This window comes from Armigeres subalbatus, chromosome 3 (genome assembly GCF_024139115.2).
Source record: "Armigeres subalbatus isolate Guangzhou_Male chromosome 3, GZ_Asu_2, whole genome shotgun sequence".
NCBI classification, from domain to species: domain Eukaryota; kingdom Metazoa; phylum Arthropoda; class Insecta; order Diptera; family Culicidae; genus Armigeres; species Armigeres subalbatus.
The window spans coordinates 399,829,045-399,834,327 of NC_085141.1; positions in this window are offsets into that span (position 1 = coordinate 399,829,045).

Genomic DNA, 5,283 nt, shown 5'->3' on the forward strand with positions numbered 1-5,283 from the left:
CGTCGGTGGACCAGAGTAGCCGGTCAACCACCGAGTTCGAGGCTGCGGTTATGTCGATGGTTGACTCAACTCTTCCACGGCAGAAGGTTGGGGAGCCGTCGTTGAGCACTGTAAGGCCAGCGTCGAAGATGGCAGTTTCCCTGGCGTTGTTGAAACGACTACGGTGCGGATAGCTTGTCCAGGATTTTTGTTACCTTAACTTTCAAGTTCTGGAACTTTCCGCTGGGAAGGTACGTCGAAACGATGGTAACCGGAAATGGTCACTCGATACGTACCGCAATCATTGGGAATTCCGCGACTACTGGGATTTCGGCAGCGGGGATGTCTTCCAGGATACCTACTGCAGCAGACTGGTATATGTTTTGGTTCACCTTGGTGAACCAATTGTACCGGCCACTTAACGTGCGGTTCATGGCGGTAGGTGAAGTCCTGTGGATCTCCTGCAGTGCGATGGCCACGGGTTCGGAGCTGGCTACCAGAAGCTCCAGATCGCACAGATTGTTCATATAGCCATTCATGTTTCATTGAAGGACCAGGGTGGTGGAACGATGACTGAGACTTGGGTTTTGCGGTGTCTGCTGGTGGTTGCTGGTGGGCGGGGTTGCGGGTCCGGAACCCACAACCAGCAGAGATGAGGGAGGCGACGGGAAAAAATTGGTGTTGGACCAGGTTTGTGGCGGAGGTGTGCTCCCCCCAGAGCTCTTCCGGAGGCAGGTCCCTCGCCGCGGTCAACTGTGGTTGTGGTGGCGATACTCACGTGGGAAGTACCAGGTAGGATGACGGCATTGGGGCCGTACCGTTTTTTGTGGAGTACGTCATAGAGATCGGCGGTTATATCAGCTTCTAATGGAGGGAATGCTTGGGCTTCGTCCGAGAGTGCGGCGCTTGTGCTTTGCTCTTGACTTGGGCTTTGCGCTTGCATTTGACTTCCCTCGTTGTCCGTCGGGGGTGCACTTTGCGGCCCGAGTACGCCAAAGGTATAGATTTCGCTTCCCACGTAGTCCTTTTTTAAAGCAGGGATAGCTTCGGAGCGCCGGGGGTTGTCCGCCAGTTCCGGTTGGGGTGTAACGTCCGCACTGGCGGAGCCCCGACTACCCGGGTGCTCGTCTGCTGTTTGGACGGTGTCCTCATGATGTTTGGCTTCGTCCGCAGTTGCGGCACTTTTGCTTTGCGCTTGATCTTGCTTGGTTGGTTTACAGGAGGATCGAACGACGATGCTTCCGGTCCCAGTGGTTGGAAGCAATCCTGGGCAGGGATGACATCCGAGCGTCGAGGGTTGTCCGCCGGGAGGGGTGTAACGACCGCACTGACGGGGCCCCGGCTACTCGGACGTCCATCTGCGGCTTGTGGACCACTCTCTTGGACGTGGGACCGGGAGGAGATGGGCAGGTTGGTGGGTGCTAGGTTCGTGTTGATGATTCGAGTAACTGGTACTCTTGTGTGAGACTCAGCTTGCTCAATTCTATGGCTGGGATTGTTGGTAGGGTGGGGGTTGAAAAGGATGGTAGGGAGGGGTCTTGTTGGTTTTAGCTGTAGAATTCGGATGGCAAAGCTGAGCCTTTAAATCACTTACTTAGAACTTTTGGGCTTTGCACCACGCTTAGCCTTGGGGTTGGCTGTAGTGTCGCTGCTGTCGCCGGAATCACGAGACGTCCAGTCCCGTTTTGGCGTTTGTTTGGAAGGTAGCGTGTCCATCGTGTCCGATCCGTCACTGAAGATATCGTAGGAATCCGGTGGGCTTTGCGTTTGGTTGTGCTTTGGCTTGTTCTTGCTGGGTCCTTGCTCCTGTTTCGCCAGGATCCGAAGTCTTGCGATCAGCTTGTCTTTGGTGTCGAGATTTTCCTGCATCTTGATCATTGTCTCGGTAAGGAATGCCACTTTCGCAACCAGATCCTCGATTGTACCGTTCTTCTGGGTTGCTTCCAGGCGGCCTCCAACGCCGGTGGGTTTGGGTTTGGTAGCTGCTTGTAATTCGCTTACCTTTTTCTTCAGCTCCTCGATTTCCTTGTCCTTGCTTGAAATGGTGACCTTAGCGAAGGTACCAGTTTGGCCGGAACCGGACAACGCTTCAACTTCACGACGAGCTTGGGGGTAGGAGATTCCCCGGTCAACCTTAACCCGTTGCACCTCAACCTCTTTGGCGTAGAGGGGGCACTTACGGCTGGATGTCGGGTGGCTGTTGCATTTGCAGAACTTGCAACGTTGTTGGTCCGGACATGGTAGACGAGTCGCTGTGATGTTGTCTTCGTCGGTTGCCATGGCTGATTCTTGCTGGTGTTGTTGTCCGCAATTGCCGCAGATTTGTACGGCGCTGGAACATCTTCTGCCTGTATGCCCAAATTCCCAGCAGCGGAAGCAGCGCATGGGGCTGGGATAGTAGTTCCTTGTGGCACAGCGAGTCCATCCGAAGTGGATGTGTTCGGGGACTTGTGTACCGGCAAGGGTGAGGACGATGGCTGGGGTATTAACGAGCTTACCTTCGGCGTCCCTACGCTTGATGCGGTATACTTCCTTCACTCCCTGGTCGCGGAGCTCCGACAAGACGTAGTCATCAGGTAGGTCTACCGCGTCGACGCATGATACCACACATTTTGACACATTGAGTGTGGGATGTTCAACCACGGATACTGGGGTCTCGTCGCATAATTTCGTCATCCGTAGTAAGCGGCCGAATTGTGTTGCGCTGCGCACTTTGAGCGCGTAGGACGCTCCACGATTCTCCTTCGTCGCGCCGTCGATAGCTCCGCCGAGGTATGACTCGACCGAGCGGCGGATCAGGAACGGGTTCGAAGGTAGCGGTTTGTCGATGCCTTGCAGTCGCAGAATTTGTAGCGGTCCGGATGTGCCGGCGGGATCCATGTATTCCGGTAGTCTCCGGCCGGTGTATTCGCCGTCACGGCGATTTGTTGCTGGATGGTTGCCATTATCTAAACCCCCTGTGTCTCCTAGGCGGTACCGTCCGGTCGATTGTCCATCGATTTTGCCATTATTGGGGCCCCCTGGGTCCCCTAGGCCGAAGGAGAGGCCCGTGGCCATCTCCGTGAAACCGCGCACGCGCCGCCAACGGGCACGGGCGGTTGAAGCACACTTTCAAATAACACACGTGGCGTGTGTGCACTGACGAGTCGAAAAATCGAACGCGAAAGCACTAACTACCACGCGTCTCCACCACGGGGCGAGAAAAAGTATGGGAGAATTGTCACTCACCGGATCTCGGATATCTCCGATGGCCGCTGTCCGATTGGGCCGGAATCGGTTTTGGGCGGTTAAGTACTTCGCCCTTAACGCACTTCACCGCACTGAAAATTGTTCGAAAACACGCGTCCCACCAGCCGAACTGGAGCGTCACCAGCCGAATGACGTCACTGAAAAATGGGATCTCCGGTCGCCGCTGGCCGATTTGTCCGGAACCGGGATCACCCGACGCGGCACTTCGCCACCGGTGCTCCCACCGATTTTTAGACGGGGCTGGTCACGGGAACGGCTGTTATCGCGTTTTTTCACCTGAATTTTTTTCGCGTCCTACCAGCCGAAACTGGTAGCGTCACCGCCGAATGACGTCACACGCGAGACGGGAAATACGGAAAAAAGCACGGATTGCGTCCGGGACCTGTTTTTTTGCCAAAATATGGCCGAACACTGTTCACCACTTCACACGCGGAACGAATACTTTTGGCTGACTGTCAACCGAATTGCCAAAAAAAAACGCTCGGAAAAAACTCACGACGGGAGGAGAAGCACGTCTGTACTTGTCGCTTGCTTGGACTGAACTGAAATGCTCCTCCCGGCCAAACTGAGCGATTAAATCTCCTCCTTAGGCAGCTGCCGTACTCACGTTCGAGCTGCGCGTAGAATGCGCGCTTCTCATCATTAGTGCTACCGGAATGTAGGCTATGGACGTTGATTATGCTGAAGTTGAAGAATCGGCCTTTGATCCTCAACCTGAACATTCTGTCACTGATCGGCCACGGTGCGTGTACTTCCGATGAAGTTGCAAGATTGCCAGTTCCACAAACCAAGTATCCAATCGCTAGTCCCTTTTTCTCGCAGTGGTTTTCGCCGATTGTTCCTGTAAGTATTCTATCGCTGATTGTTCGTTGTTTGTTTTTTTTTTAATGTTGGCTTGCGTTGCATGAAACAACCCCCCTAAATTTCCGAAGGACCATGGTGTACTTTTCACGGGAGTCCCCATTTGGGTCTCTATCCCTATTTCCGGGCCCCATATAGGGGCCCACTTTTCTAAACCGGAATGTAAAATAACAACGTAACATAAAATTAGTCGCGAATTTTCAAATTTAGCGCCCGCTAAATTGTTACACTATATCGTTATTTTGTAAAACGTCACTCATAATGCGTACCGGCGTACAACCAGAAATACCTATTAAAAGATTAAATCTGAGTGGTGCAATCAAAAGCTTTCATGTTGTTCTGTTGATTGCGCTATTTGAATTAATTCATGAAAAAAATGTTACTTAGGTCCTTTTGAAAAGTTAAGCGAGATTTTTTGTGAATGAAAATCCTATTGTTTTTCTTCTGTAAGGTACTCCAATAGAGGTCTTCCAGAATCCCTCAGCAGAGAATTCCATTAACGATTATGCTAGCGGGCCCTCCTTAGCCTAGTGGTAAGACGCGTGGATTCAAAGCAAGACCATGCTGAGGGTGGCTGGGTTCAATTCCCGGTGCCAGTCTAGGCAATTTTCGGATTGGAAATTGTCTCGATTTTCACGATTTCATGGTGTAAGAAGGCAAAAATGGTACCTTGGCTTAGAAACCTCGCAGTTAATAACTGTGAAAGTGCTGAATGAATGAATTCTAAATGTGATACTAAGTTGAGTGGCTGGTCAAGTTGGAATGCACAATCATTGAGAAAGAAGAAAAGAACATAATACATATGTTTATAAAGTCGCTATACCTAAAATAGAAACCACCGTTGAAAAAAAGGGGCGCTATTCTAAACCACTGAGAGAGCACCTGAGCGCTAAAATAAGAATAGCAATGAGGACTCCCATGGAGGAGTTAATAACGAAGAAAAATCCAGCAACACCATCTGGTAATCTCCATCTTTGACAGTGAATTTATAACCAAATTATTGCAAGTATTGTTATTTGTAACACCTATTGATATAATTGTTATACAATTTTGTTATGACTAACTGGTCGGGATGCACTTAACCTTTTGTAAATCAGAATGATGTAAATTATAACAAACCATTAAATTAAGTAATTAGCCTTGAACATTAATCGAATCATGATATGAATTTCTATTGTACAATTTTTGTCCCAT